This window comes from Chionomys nivalis, chromosome 14 (assembly GCF_950005125.1).
Source record: "Chionomys nivalis chromosome 14, mChiNiv1.1, whole genome shotgun sequence".
In the NCBI taxonomy this organism is placed as follows: Eukaryota; Metazoa; Chordata; class Mammalia; order Rodentia; family Cricetidae; genus Chionomys; species Chionomys nivalis.
Genome location: NC_080099.1, coordinates 67,285,478 through 67,301,950, shown reverse-complemented (window position 1 = coordinate 67,301,950; position 16,473 = coordinate 67,285,478). Strand labels below are relative to the sequence as shown.

At 42.2% G+C, this 16,473-nt stretch overlaps 1 protein-coding gene across 3 annotated transcripts in view; it reads right to left on the bottom strand.

The window, feature by feature from the left end:
* The window catches only part of Znf521 (zinc finger protein 521), a 298,511-nt gene that overhangs the window by 172,391 nt on the left and 109,647 nt on the right, over positions 1 to 16,473 (bottom strand). The window lies entirely within an intron of this gene.

Sequence of the window (16,473 nt, the reverse complement as noted above, 5' to 3'; positions counted from 1 at the left end):
GTTTTCTTCAATAACTGAAAGATTCAGAAACCTAGTCCAGAAAATGGATTATTAAATGTTAGAAGGCTCTGCTAGATATTACATACAGCTAGGATCAGCCAGGATCAAGGAAAAAAAAAGAGAGAGAGCTTCGGGAGGACCAGATTGCAATCGTCTATTTTGTTGGAAAAGTTCAAGAGGTGGCCCACCATTTCTTCCTTCTGTAAAAGGCATCAGTGGCCTGGACTTCCTTAGCTAAACAGGACCTGCACTTTGAGGTGAGCAGGGACAAAGCAACTTGTGAAAAACTGGAAACAGGAAAAGTGATAAATGATTATGGTAAATGCTGAGAGATTTATGTGAAACAAAGATCAGACAAACAAGGCTGCCAGCCAGATCAAGCTTAGCACGTTACATGGGAAGGAGCTCAACCTTAGATTTATACTAGCTGGTGTTTTGGGGTTACATGGTGTTCCCCTTTTTTCCTGCTGTTTGCCTAACATTCAAGTTAAAAAAAATGCACCCTTTTCTTAACAAGTTATAAAAACTCTGTTTTACTTTTCATAATAACTTCTAACTCAAGGTCAGAAGAAGTTTTAAAAGTATCCAAAATTCAAAAAATATTTTCTAAAGCTCAGAAAATTAAAAGACTGGGAGAGAGGCATGACATCATTTCTGTTAGAAATATAGATAGGTTCTGAAAGTTGTCTATGAGAATTGGATCCAAAAAACTAAATGCCTCAGTACTAAGGTTCACACATAGGTGACATGGTGAACACAAAAACAGAAACAGGCAGGCTTCATGAAATGAATTCCATGTCTGCTTTCTTTAAGGTAACAAGATTTTACTAGATTGTCAGCCTCTTCCTTATCCACAGGAAACAGATGAGGATCGTTCCTTTCCTGCATGGAGAAACTGATGACAAGACCATCTCACTATCGATGCCAGATGGCAGAGCTCTCACCCTGAGAAAACAACCAAACACCATTCCTGGATTCCTGCCCGCCGCAACAAAGCAAGCTGCAAACCTCATGATTCGACCTCCCCATTTCTATGAATCCACAGACACTCGAGCTTCCCGCTTAGGATAGGATGTGACAGTCGCAGGTAAGAGTTGTGTGGACACATCAGAAACACACAGAGACACGCAACTCATGATGCAATGCACGTGGAAGCAATTAACAGAAACTAAACCAAAAGCAAGCAAGCAAGCAAACAAAAAATCAAGATGACGATAGCAAAACACAATGGGACAACGACTCAGTTTTCTCTTTAAAAGACATGTACACTTGGCATTCTCCAAATAACCCAAACTTTCTATAGATCCTTCCGATTGAAACATTAATAAATTTACTCTGCATCCTAGGTTCCAAATCCTGCCATGTTTCCCATTTGTCTTTTATATTTAAATCCTGCTGCTTTATTTTAAAATATTTTCAAACACATCATCTCATTTTCACGTTTGCAGAAAACAGCGAGGAAGCATTTGTTGTGTTTCCAGACGTCTATGAAGTGAACTAGTAAGCCTGACATTCCAGCAAACCAGTTTATCATTAAATCCTAGACTATGACTGGATGTGATGGATCATTATTACAGATGTATGAATAGTCATGGGGCAATGGACCACTATAAAAATAAAGTGTACAATCCCTGACACAAGGTATGTATAAATAATTGTGAAGCAATGAGCCATTATTACAAAGAAAAGAAAAGGTGTATAATTCCTGACACTGTGTTTAAATCAGCTTCTTTCTGGGTCCATGCTGGACTCCAACTCTTACGTAAGTATTCTCCCAAGCTTGAAATATCATTAACATGTTTAGGGAGATGAAGCTAGGATCAAGTTTTTTACTGGAATTCAGAGTACTTGGAAGCTTTTCTTCCTTGCCTGCTCCCTGCCTCTTGTCCCTGTAGTGGAAGGGAAGGACCATGCACAAAATTCGTACATCTCAGGGCAGGGGAGGGGACGGAGCAGCAGGGAAGCTTGGTGCCAAAAGTTTTATATTTTAGAGAGAGAGAAGAATGAAGGTTGCTTCTCCAAAAGGTTGATTTCTGCTTTAATATCAAGATGGTAAAAAAAAAAAAGTTCATTGGCCAGTACTATAAGTGTGCAGAAACAGAAAGCAACTAGAAATTAAACCCCAATAGGACTTGACCCATGTGCTAATGGTGTCCTCTCTTCTCAAGACGTGCATGATGGACTACCATTCTAACTCTGATTTTTCTTGAACGTGATTCTTCCAGAACTGTCTATCCCTGTTAACTTAAGCAAGACAAGGGAGTGCTTCAATTGCCAGAAAGAAGTACGCGTCCATTATCTGATACATGGAAGAAACGACGGTAGATTCTTTCAACTTCGGATCCAGAATCAACTTCAACTTCCTCCCCTTTGTCACGTCCTGTCTTTCTGTATTCTGGCAACTTGCTCGTGTTTCAATATAAGGTACTTCCAATGTCTATGCTAAATGTTAGATTTTGGAATCAATTAGACTCTCTGAGTGCTAAGGCAAAACCTTACAGTGGAGGAAGACGTTCGCTGGGAGCCCACCCTGTGGCCTCAGAGGCTATTTAAAGATGCAAATGTGTGTGCACAGTTAGTGCAGATGTTTTCCTACAGCGGCTGCACTTGTTGAGTTTCACCATTTCCATAAAGCACATTAAAACAAGTGTGTGAACACTCTGAGATGAAAGTCTCCAGCACTCCTGAGACTTTCCGTGGAAAGTAGAGCCGCCTGACTTTTCTCCAAGCAGACAGGAATGCCCATGATTCAGCAGCCTGAGTAAATAAAAGAGGTCCTTATTTCCTAATTTTGCTGGCTGGCCACACTGCAGTGGCCTCTGAGCAGCTGCCAAAGGGGATGTGGAGCTGGAGCTACACCCAGTCGCTGAAGGCCTGCCTTTGTTAGCCAGCCAGGCTTTCCCGACCATCTTCTGGCATCGAAACGTCCATATCCTGCAAGGAAGACCTCCACCTCAGGCTCAATGACTCTCCAGCCCGCCCGAGAAAACAGAATACCAGATTCTGCCTGGTCTGCGTCTGGGTGGACAGCTGGAAACTCAGCAGCAGAGCAACACCTGTTCATCTTATTACCGGCAAAAGTGCTTACCAACAGAGCAGTGAAGTCAAGCTCTGATCAACCCCAAAAGTATCTACATCAGAGCACAAAGTATCTTTGTGATGTGGGCCTTCACAGGCCAGCCTGGAAGCAGCAAGCTAAGAAGGAGGTGATTTTATCCCAGCCATTGCAGAAAGAGCCACGGGCATGCTTGGCATGGCCACCCTGTCATCCAAAGGAGCAAGATAGTCTAAGTTTATAGCCTGCCATTGTGGAAGAGAAGCAGTGAGGGTTCCAGATACTGTGCGCCTTCCAAGTCTAGTAAACACAGCCAGAAATAAATAATGGACCAAAAGAAAGAGGATGAGGACCAGCTCAGGAGAGGCAGGAGTGAGGCCCAATCTTGTTTCCTACCATTAAGCAGGTCTCGGTATAAGACCCATGCTTCTGGGGTGAGAAGCCAAGCCTGTCAGAGTCAACTCCAGTGTTATAGGCAGTTCATAATTATTTAGAAGAAATTAAAGTTGCAAAATGCATTGGATCCCTCTTAATGTTAAAGAAATTAGGGAGCTAGATAGATGTCTCAGTGAGTACAGCGTCTGCAGCTCAAGTCTGGGCATCTGAATTCACTCCCCAACAACACAGTGCAAAAAAAGAAGGGAAGGAAGGAAAAGAGGAAGGAAAGAAGGAAAGAAGGAAGGAAGGAAGGAAGGAAGGAAGGAAGGAAGGAAGGAAGGAAGGAAGGAAGGAAGGAAGGAAGGAAGGAATTTAAAAAAAAAAGATGGCTATGTTTGTGTACACCTGCAATCCTGGAGATGGCCGGTGGAGGCAGGAGGATCCCAGAGCTTAGGTGCCAGCAGCTGAACCAAATCCATGCACTCTGGGTTCAATGAAGGATTGCTTCAATTTCAGAAAATGAAGTGGATGACAACTGAAGAACGGTCAAAGTCAAGCCCTGACCTCCACAAGTGGGCACACACACATTAAAGAAATTACACACATCTAAGAAATCTTAGAAATTAGGTCTAGCAAATAACTAGTGTGACAGCCAGCTCTTCCCAGGGCTGGGTTAGTGAGAAGTCAGTTTCTCAACCTCTCTCATGCCGAGTTCCTTCAGAATCAGCAGAGTTCCCTTGGAACATCTCATCATGCATTTGGTACCATGGGCATACAAGTGGCACACAGCCAAGTTTCCTCGGCACAGAGGAGCTTCCCAGAGGGTTAATTTTCAAGGGTGGGAAGTAAAGGAATACTGACACGCTTGGTCCTTCTATGTGCCAGGTGCCATGACTCAGAAGAACTGAGAGTCAGAAGTCTGGAGTTTTATTTTGAGCTCTATAACTGACTTGGAAGTGACCTGGCCAAGTCATTTAATCTGCTCCTACCTAAGTATTTCACCTGCAATATGAAGATAATAATTCTCACTACTTACCCTCCAGGGTGTTACAAAGATTAGTGACTGTTTCTGGAGCACCTTATCACTGCTGGAAGAAAAGCTGCCCAGGTAGAGAGAGCCTGAGAAGGGCGGCGTGTGCTCCTCCCTTCCTCCAGATGTCCGCGTAGTATAAACACATTTCCCTATTTCCTTTGCTTTAATAGAACCCCTGGAATACAAGTTCTAAAGAGTGGCCCGACGGAAATCTATAGTGCCTGAAGCACTCACAGTAGTGTATACAGCCAGCAAGAAAACAAAACATGAATAGTTGGTAATATCTAAAAATTAATGGAACATAAATCCATGCTATATTTCAAGCATTAAATTATCATACACAGGATATAATCTTGGGTCTTTAAAGATAGGTAACCTTGGAACAAGTACGTTACTATGTAATTCTGAAGCCAAGGATATAATTTTGAAATTACTCCCTTCCCTTGAAAACATGAGCAATACAGCCATGGCATTATTTAACCTCATAATAAGCTAATTTAGCATATTATTTTTGCAAATGTTGAGCAATAGGTTAAAACCTAAGACCAAAGCAGATTTCCAGATTTGTCCTGTTTTCTTCATCTGAGTCTTTATGTCTGCCAGTTGTCTACTTGAATGGGCTTGAACTTTCCCCATTCATTAGCTCCCAGAACCACCTAACACAAGCTGGGAATCCTGCGGGAAACATTCGGGTGTACACGAGGGCCAATGCTGCAGGCACTACAGAAACAGAACAGTGATGCGAACTGTGTGCTTAACAGACAGGTGACAAGGGTGCTTGTGTTTCTTCCACTGCCATCAGGGGAACAATTTTTACATCATTTTTAAAGCCATCAAGGCAAATTATTCAATGCATTTTTGCAGAAATGATTTAAATTCCTAAAGGATGAGGTCATTCCAAATAAATTATTTTGCATTCTCGAATAACTGCTTCCTTTCACTCTTGACTGGAATGTCTAAAACTATGGGGAAACTGCAGCTTTAATAATCTTTAATTTGTGTGCATGTGCTAGTGTGTTTATGTTTGCTTTGTTTCTTTTTTAAATCAACAGCTCCACATTAAAAATAACTCTTATATGTATTATGTATTTAACTGACTGAAAATGAATACTCTTTACAAGGTGTTCAAAAGAGAAATGTGAGCTTTAAAATTATTTATTATTCACGGGTGCTTTAAAAGTCTGTAATATTCCAAATGGTTCTGGAAGGACCACTTAAATGCATTAACAGTCAGGTTGTAGGGAAAGGGTGGTCACCCACTAATGAAAGGAATGGCGAGGAGCAGGGCCTACTGCTGCATGCTTTAACAGAGTCTTAGGACGGATTCCAGATATGAGAACTTGGGGTTATTTTTTTCTTTTTAGTTTTATTACGCCTTAATAAAAAGAAAAGTGACTCATTTTCCCCCTCCCAAGCTTTAGCACTCCCGATGACCAGAGCAGGAGATAAGAAGACGTGTTCCTTGCTCTTCTTGGGTGATCCAGAACTTTCACAGCCTTGGTGTTTGGAAGGCAATTTGCATAGAGTGTGCGGCAAGGACCACAAATGCTTTGCTTGCCGTTACTTAAAGTTCATCTGAACAGACGGCGCTTGATGAATTCCATCTTCCTGGCCAAATGAAAGAGCCAACAGTGCATTCTTAAGTAGTTCACACTCAGACTCCACCCCTCAAACGAGGAAATAGCTGACAAAACCAGAAAAGTCCTGGTCTCACGGAAACCGAGGCGGGTGTCGCTGAAGCCAGACAGAAGGAAAAGTAGTTTCCAGTTATGCTGGTTTAGGGAGGAGGGGCTGAGAACTATTTTGCTTTTCCTATCTCTTGGTTCCCTTAGAACGACATGTCACTAATGATAAGCACCAACTTCTTGGCGTTCAGTAATAGGCAACCCTGTGTAGCACATCTGCACAGCGCTGGGAGTGAGTGCATTTCTTAAGCTGTCTAACATGTTTATCTTTGCTTCGATAGTGATAGGCATTACGGAGTATTTCCCCTAGTCTCCATTCCTTTCCCTTTACTGTTGTATGTGTGTGTGTGTGTGTGTGTGTGTGTGTGTGTAAAATCACATGTGCAGGTGTACAGGTGTACTTGCGCATGTGGAAGCCAGAGGTCAAACTTGAGTGCGTTTCCCTGGGAATCATCCACTTTGTACCGTTTGAAAACTTTGAGACAGGGTCTCCCACTGGCCCAGAACTGGTAGATTTGACGTGGTTGCCAGAACAGTCAGCCCCAGGGACCCACCCACCTCTGACACCCTAGTTTGGGGATTATAAGTGCTAAGCAAGAGTTCTACAGACTGAGCTGCAGGCCTCTCCTCTTCCACGTGAACGACACGACATGGATTAGCCACTATACGGTCTTCTGTTTGCCTGTGACACGGGAGCACAGACGACTCATCAGAACAGCACTCACTGCTCTTTGTTTATTCATTGAACTAAAATGTACTAAATCCCGTCAGGTGAGTTTGGGTTTGATCCCAAACTCTGAACTCCCTAGTTTCTTCTTTTAAGAGATTTCCTTGTATATAAAACCAGAAAAACTTCAGACTACCTCACTGGTAGTCTTCTAAGAACCGAGCATGACATCCGAGCTAAGATATAAAAATGAACAGAACTAATGCTACCAGGAAAGCCAGTGTTGCCTCTAAGCTACAAGTGACACTAATGACAAGAGAAAAAAGGAATCAGAAATCAGAACTGGCTCTTTGCTTTTCTCCTGCTGAGGGTGCAAGCATATTAAGTGACTTAAATATCTAAATGACACAAAAAGTTTTTAAAAAAAGAATAAAATTTCTCAACAAAACCTCTGAAAGCGACTTACAGATTTCTTGCAAACCAATGTGCACTAGCTCAGCATTACACAACTCTGCACACTGGCGAGTTGTACTTAATTCAGCACTGTAACAACAGCCCCACAAAAGAACAGTGTGCAGCAGAGTCAGGGTGCCAAGTGCCAGAACTTCTCAGATCCTTGAGGCAAATTCTGTTTTCTTCAAAATCCCTTGCACTAGTATGAATTACTGGCTAGCAAGCTTGAAAGCAGCAGCTATAACCTTTAAGGAATATTCAATAAGATTCGCAGGGCCCCAATGTATATTATTAGTGACTCTGTCTGTGCTGAGGGGCAGGGTTGCACATGACCACACATGACCATACATGGAAACCAGAGGCCAACCTTGGGTGTTATTCTCCAGGAGCTATCCATCCTGTTTTGTAGTTGCTGTTTATTTATTTATTTTTGAGACCAGGCCTCTCACTGGGACATGAGGTTTGTCAGGCCAGTAAGTCCCAGGGCTCCACGGGTCTCAGTCTCCCCAGAGCGGGATTTCAAGCCTGTGCTGTTGTGCCCAGCTATGTGTGTGAAAGTTTGCACAGTCAGCACCTCCCACCTGGGCTGCCTCCCCATCCAATCTGGTGATTTTTAACTTAACCTCTTCACGGAAAACCTAAAGAAGACTCTTTCACAGAAAACCGAGTTTGCAATGACTTCCTTAGGGAACGAGGGATCTTAGAGAGCTTATGCCTCATTCCACCAAGCTCACAGTTTCTTGAGGACCTGTCATAAATCAATAGGATTTTCTAATAAAAGAATCAAATTTTATTTCAAAGTGGCTAGTACTGACTGTCATGTTCAACAACACTTTCTGGGCTTTGTCTCAACTCCAGAGGCTGTGGTCTAAGGCTGAAACTCTGGGTCACAAGGACTTACAAGAGTACAGCAATGTGTCTGCTCACCTAAACTTTACCTATATAGTAGAATCCACGAGAGCTGTAAAAACCAACTTGAATTTTTGGCAGTTTGAAAAAGGCCACTCTGTGTACTTCACTGCAGACAGGGCCACTGGAGAATACAAAAGTGTTGAAAGGCTAAAATTTAATTAATGAACAATTAGCACCCCCTGTGGATTCATTGTGCAGTAAAGTGATAAATAGGGTTTGTTAATGTAGAAAAAGCTGTTACAGAGATGGGGGGTGGGTATTGCCACAATGATCCATTTACTATTGCAAACCAACTGACCTGCATGTTCTCCATCCTGACATGAGGTAGGAATGGTTAGGATCTGCGACAAACAACCAGCTTCAGTTGTGTGAAGGGACAGACTTCCTCAGGCACAGCTACCTAACTTCAACCTGAGAACCTTGTGTTTTGCCCTGTTTTTTTTTTTTTGTTTGTTTGTTTGTTTTGTTTTGTTTTGTTGAGGATGCTATGTACTCCTGTGGTATGACGAACTTGAGATACTTTAGATAAGGATCTTGAGACTTCGTGTCAGTAAGGGTCTGTAGAAAGGCCAAGCAGCAAAGTATCCTCAGAGGACAGAATTCCCACAGCGTCCCAACAGGACTGGAAAACGGACGTGGCAAAGGGAGAGCAGATTCCAAGTGACATAGACAGAGTGTGGAGAGCTTCAGTGTGAAGGAAATGACTTAAATGTGTGTGTAAGTAAGTGGCAGCCCTGCAAAGGACAGAGCTGTTTCCTGAAAATAACTTCAATCGAGATATAAAAATAGCACTAACCCTGATCGTACACTATCAAAACACTTTAGAGGTTAATATTTTATTAATTTATTTTATATATTCATTTATATATTAATATAACATTAACAATATTTATTTCTAATTTCTTCCTTACTATTGCTTTTAATATTTATTTAATATAACTATTTATTAACATATATTTATTTATATTATATTTTATTATACAAAACATGAATGGAGTTAGTCTGAAAATAAGTCTTCCAGTGTTAACAATGATAGATTTTTCACAGATGATTCTCATTTTTGGTTCTGCTCTCTTCCCTGGAACTGGGCCCTTAGGATGACTAGGATAAGAAAGTGCATTCACTGGTTAAAATCACAGACCCTAGTGTGTGCACAGCAGTGATGTCACCAGTTAAAATCACAGACACTAACATGTCCACCACAGTGATGTCACCGGTTAAAATCACAGACTCTAGTGTGTGCACAGCAGTGATGTCACCAGTTAAAATCACAGACCCTAGCATGTCCACAGCAGTGATGTCACCGGTTAAAATCACAGAATCTAGTGTGTGCACAGAAGTGATGTCACCAGTTAAAATCACAGTACCTAGCATCTGCACAGCAGTGATGTCACCAGTTAAAATCACAGAGCCCAGCATGTCCATAGCAGTGATGCCACCAGTTAAAATCACAGACCCTAGCGTGCGCACAGCAGTGACGTCACCAGTTAAAATCACAGACCCTAGTGTGTGCACAGCAGTGACGTCACCAGTTAAAATCACAGACCCTAGTGTGTGCACATTTGCATATTCATCAGTTAAAATTCACAGCACTCTATGTGTAAACATACCAGTATTCATCCAGGACTCACAAAATGTTCAAAATCAAACATGTAATCTGTGTCAAAGCAATTCTTCAAGATTTTAAATAGTTTTCATTACAAACGAGCTAATTAAAGTAATTCACCACTTAATATATGCAACCGTCTCTGTAAACATAGTTTAACGAAATACTTCTTTAGGCAACAATGCTATTCTTTGTGGTATGCTTACTTATTTATAATTTATATATAATTATCTGTACATCATTTATATATGTACATAATCAATTTAAAGTGTATATACATGTATACACACATATATATCTAACATTAAATGTCTTGCTAAAAATTCTAATACTAATTATAGTTAGCCCCCAGAACTCTCATGATTCTTTCATATTATAGCATTTACTTTATCCACAGCTAAAACACTTGAAAACAAAGGAATACATAAGAAGATAACCACAACCATTGTGGCCCCTGAACTGAGATGGTAACAAATCTGGGTACAGTCAAGGAGGAGGATATAGACCCATCTGTGCTAGTCTCAGATGACATGAAATACCTGTCCCTCTGGCAACCAACACATGACTGAGGTCCACTGAAATGGACGGGGTTAAGTATGATTTACATAAGACAAAGGAGTTTCTCCCCAGCGGACACGGAGTGTGATCAGAATCCTCTTACCAGTCACATGAGTTGTATCGACTCTGAATGACCACATCCACGAAGAAGCTGGGGGCAATGTTTTCTGCCTCAGATAGGAGACAAGGACATGCACTAAAGCATGGCTAACCCTCAAGAGCTTCACCTGGGTTGCCAGCTAACTCAGGCTGCCCGGACCAAAGGAGGCTTACTGGATAGCCATAAAATCTTCTTGAGCCTGGGCTCCACTCTGCCCTTGTAGCCTAACTGACGACTAGCCGGGTTGTGCCTATCCCTCAGTCTCACTTGAGGGACCAGAGGAAAGAAAGGAGTGAATCCCAGCAGCTCGCACAGAGCATAGGAAGGCAAAGCTGTCACCTTGAACTTCCTGCAGGCATGGAGCAGGAGGGCTGAGAACTGTGAGAAACTTGGCAGCAAACGGAGTGCTCAACTTAGAGAAAAACAGGCATGTCAGTAAGGATGGGCAGGGCGCTGCAGTCCTGCACCAACAACAACCATTGCTGGCGGCATCATCGGTTTTACGGTAAGACATTGAAATCATTAAGAGCCCCCAGCCTGTCACAGTTGCCCTCTACTTAGGGTCGGACTTGACACTTTGATCTTTTCCTCATACCTTGCAGTTAGCTCTCCCAAGTCACTTCCTCTCTGCAGAAGGGTTTTCAGACATGGTTTGTAAATATCTCTAAGAAGATAGTAACCACTTTGAAGACATAAAGTCCCAAGTACATAAAGGCTGGATGGTATTGCCTGAGATACAGATATCCTTCTGAGAAACTTGTCACTCTGTGGATGTGGTATTGGTCTTCTAGCCTCCCTTCATATGTACACACACACACACATGTACATGCACTCTTTCATGTATATGCACACACTCTGAAAACACACACACACTCACAAGGCCATGTGTATCCCTGCTTTAAGCCATGGATACAGTCCGAGAAGTTCATCCTTAGGCAATTCCACATTGTTCTGGGAATATCAGAATACAGACTGAGTTGGTGTGATTGACTACACTCCTGGGCATTAGGATACACACTGCTCCAAACGCTGTTTCTCCTCCGGGAAGCACTGCTAAAAGATACATGACCAGTGTCTCATAAACTTTTCTTGATGACTTTCAAACTGCATCAGCTTCAGGAGAAATGCCAAAACACTGGCAAAGGTGGTGCAGACTTTTCAGCCACTTTGCCACAGAAGATTATCCCAAAACCAAAGATGAAGCAAACAAATATCTGGACTAGAGGGTGAGGAGGAGAGGCGGCGCCCTGTGTCACCAGCCACACGTCCATGTTCCATGTTCTAGTGAGGAAGGACTGCTAGAAGCGCTGATTAAACGCTCCCAAGTTTTGACATCTCTAGAAATTATAGATATTTTGTCCAGTAAATGGGCTTCTATCAATCTTTAGCCACTTCCTGGTCTGTTGCTCAGCATGGCAGACCCTACAGTAAATTAAGCCTTCTGCTGTCAGGGTGGAGACAGAGGGAGCGGAGCCGGGCTTGATCTCAAATGATTTTTTATTGGTTTCATTTACATCCTGCTTAAGGTTTTCTGCACAGCTCAAGGTGTCTTATCTCTGGCTACCAGGGGTATTTAGCAGTCAAAGCAGCTAGGCTTTCCCTCTTCTCCTGCTCCACTCCCTCAAGCTGGCTAGCTTCTTTTTTCCCAAGCATCTTATCTTATCACAGGATCTCCCCAGGCTGAGGAGAGCCCCCGGTTATCAGGAGCTCTGCACTCTGCTCTCTGGCAGGCTGCTTGAGACAAATGAGAGTTTAAGTTCAAAGGAAATCAGTTAACCTCTTCAGCACTCAGTTTAGCAGTGACTCGGGACACCTCACCTTGATGAGGACAAACACTGTGAGAAACTCCCCCTCTAAGGCACATGCACACAGAACAGGTACCACATCGGACAGCAGGACTGGATACATGACTCGGCTGCTGGCCACAGATGCATATTTGTTTCATTGCTACAACTGCATGCTTGCCTTCACCTGAGCAGCCCCCCTGGCACCTCCTGGTCATCTATCCTTGATGTTACTACAGGGAAGAGCTCTAGTTATCTACTAAGGGGGCAACCAAAAACTAAAGGGAAGCGGGAGATGGGGACCAGCAGTCCAGATAAAAGGACTTTGTCCAGTGTTAGACCTCAAGATGAACAGAGGCAAGAGATGGCTGTTGGATGCCACAGAGTCATCTCCCAGAGTGACACAGATATGGTGATTTCAATTGGTTAAATAATCAGATGGCCTGTCAAGGTGCCCAAGTTATCAAGGAACTTGGACTTCAGTAATGAACTCCTTAATGATGGCACCCAACCATTATGCTGCCTTACTTAAATCCTGAGTGCTATTAAAACCACAGGAGTCCTCACTGTTTGGGATCTGGAGAGTCCACGGGGTACAGACGGAGTTGACAGCTATCACCTCAGATGTCAGTAGCCATCCTCTTATTGACCACAGAAGGGCGGCTCCACCCATACCACACAAAAGCAAACGCCATTAGCTGTTGAACTTCATATCAAGTAGGCCAGCAAAGGGGTAGATTTTCTACAGCATTCTGTGTCAAATGCAGTGAGCTGTATTATTATTATTATTATTATTATTATTTTATTATTATTGGTATATCAAGCAATGCTGAGCATTCCAGTGACTAATAATTATTACATGCAAAAGAACACTATATGAGCAGTTATTAGACACGTCTTCTGTTTTATATACTTAAAAAAAACCCTCCATTTCTCTTCTCCTCCATACCCCAGCATCCCACGGGCACCTTTATATTAGTGATAACCCCATACTTTTACCTGCAGCAAAGGTTCTCTTAATTGTCCATTATCTTAGTGTGTCAGCACAAAAGAGCAGGGACAGCATCCCCTCGTCCAAATGGTTTCACCTCCCTCTCCTGAGAGTGATGCCCTTGTCAAGGCATTAAAGACACAAAAACCTGCCACTTATCAGAATTGTATTTGAATCGAACCACTGTCCTTGAAAACGCTAGGCAGGTGATGTTATCAGACTGCAGCTTGTGGCAGAGTCCAGTTCCATGGTGACTGAAACTGTCTTAAAAGACACTATTTGAAGTTTGTCATGCTTCCCTCATAGTACCACAAGCAACAATGAAAACCTGTTCCATGGCTTTGTTGCATTGTTGATTTTTGTTTGTTTGTTTCTTTGTTTGTTTTGTTTTGTGGTTAACTACAAAGAAATCCATGGGTAAGGTTATTCATGAATACAAAGTTAACAGTTCTAAATCAGAGGACTCCCTGCGGGGTGAACTTGTAAAGCCACCCTGGAATCAAACCCTACAAGTCTTTTAATTGCACCATACCTGAATCCTCAGCAAATATAAGTCTATTAAAACATCACATGTATCATGGTACAGAGAAAGGAGGAATTTTATGCCTCTTTAGTGATCCTACAGAATCAAAATCAAGTCAGAACAGTATCTGAAGACAAAAGATGAAAGTATTTGCGACCTGAGCCAATGTGTGCATGTCTTTCATACGTCTGCATTTCCTTGACACTTTTTATGCTTCTTTCTTACTCATTTGGAGATACCCTGCCTTGGAAGAAAGAATTTATGCTTCCTTTTACAAGTAAACAAGTGTACAAATTAATTCAGAGAGCAGTAATTTTGAAAATTTTTCTATGTTTAATGTGCACTGCAGCTAAACTACTTTTTCTGTACAAATTAATTTACTGCATCAGTGATCGATGTTTATGTTTAGGCAATTTTATTTCTCAGTCTGGTAAAATGAGACCTAATAGTTGCAACCTGTTATGTCCAATCTGTCACTGAAATTCAAATTGCCTTTTTCCTATTATTCAAGGAGCAATTTGGAGGAATTAAAGCCATTGAAAAACGGAAGACAAACAATTCTCTGTAAGGACTCAATGGCCTGTGTCATCAACCAAATCCAAGCCGTGGTCTCTTCTGAGGGGCTTTCAACGTGATTTTTCTGTGTTTCTTGAACTTTCACATCTGCCCAGGATTGTAAGATAAAAAGCTCAGGACGGGTTGGGAATTTTATCCTAAAAAGTTCAGCCTTTTAGAAAATAACCAGAGACACAAAGAGTTTGGTGCTGACCCCAAACAAAACCCTACTCAACATCCAAGGCCCAGATTTTCATTCTACCCTTATTTTTGCTTGTTTACTTTTGAATTTTTCTTGAATTCTTGCTTGTAAAATGAGTTTAATTTATAGTTTTCTTTTTTACTGGAGAGAATTCAACAAGCTTGCAGGCCAGGCATGATGTGTTATGGAGACAGGTGCTTTAACTCTGACTCGGGCAGCTGATGGCTTTCTGGACCAGCTCTTTTCTTCTGTTCCCATGTACTCTTCACACTATCCAGAGGCGGGTCATAACTATCTATACTGCATCTACAAATGACCTATCCCAACAGAAAGATGCAGTGTAAGGCCGTCTCAGCACTGGGAATGACTGCTGAACCTCACAGCGGGTTAGACATAACAAGGGACACAGGACAAAGCCACACAACTTCAGAAAAGGTACAGAATCCATTTGCAATGTGCTCTCATTGGGTCTGCATTTCCTTCGGAAAAAAAAAAAGTACAAGAAATTGATCTGATAATTGGTTTAATTAGCATTCAGTATGATGACTTTTCTGAAAAGCACTCCCTCCTCCCAACTTCCATGCCAAGCTTGCCTTTTCCAGTGGGGTGCTCACTGGTTCTCAGGACAGTGTCACAGATTTAGGGGGGCTGTGTCCTGAATGGGTAACCTCAGTGGGTAAGTTTCCACAGTTTTGTAGAAACGGATGCATTTCTACCAAATCAACACTCTCCATGGTGATAGACATGTGGTCTTCGTATTTTTCTTGTCTGCATGTTTGTCTGAAACAGTAAAATGCGTACTTTCACTAATAATCTCCCTGTACCCACTCGTGTCACACACAGTCCCAAAAAACAGAGCACACATTGGTGTTTAGAAGAAACCAACCGCCGGGCGGTGGTGGCGTACGCCTTTAATCCCAGCACTCGGGAGGCAGAGGCAGGCGGATCTCTGTGAGTTAGAGGCCAGCCTGGTCTACAAGAGCTAGTACCAGGATAGGAACCAAAAACCTACGGAGAAACCTTGTCTTGAAAATAAAAAAAAAAAAAAATTAGAAGAAATCAACCATATTTTTCCAGGAAAGGAAAAGGTAGACAACACAAGAGGAGCCCTGGACAAAAATGGACACTTGAAGAACACCCTTCCCTTTCTCCATGAGAATGCAACTTGCTGGGGCCATTCTTGTTCAAAGCTAAACATCAAAGCTCAGTCATTCTCTACCAGAATGGAATCTGGTATCAGAATTGCAGAAATAAAACAGATGTAAGGATCTCTTTCTTTGTTCCTCTCTGCCTCCCTCCCTCTATTTTCTTCTCTCTTCTTGATTCCAAGACAAACTCATTTCCTGAGAAGATTGCTTGGCACATTGGTTCTCAACCTTCCTAATGTTGCGACCCCTTAATACAGTGCTTCAGGTTATGGTGACCCACAGCCATAAAATTATTTCGTTGCAACTTCATAATTGTAATTTTGCTACTGTTATAAATTATAAGAGAAATATATGATATACAGAATATCTCACATGCAACCCCACAAAGGGGATTGACCCACAGGCTGAGAACCCTGACTCAGACCATCAAGCCGGTTAATCCTCTGACTTTGAGGCTGATTAATATGAATTATTCATCTGATTAATATTGTTAATATATCACACATCCAAGTGAGCACCAACTGTTGTTTTCGTCATAGTATTAGAATAGGTTCTAATTAATGAGCACTGGCTTCCTGCTTAGAAGACTTCACCATAATGTAAAGGTGTACTTGCCCTTCTTTGGCTTGGTTCACTCCAAAGAACCACGAGCACGGCACATCTGAATTCCCGTGATTTAAAGCCCAGCTTTACGATAATAACCAGCTAGATCTTCCGTAGAAATACTGGTGCCAAAATGCCCAACTGAACAATGATATAGATGAATGAGCAGATGGCACACCCATCTCCCAGCCCTTTCCCAGCATGCTCCTCACCATGGCAC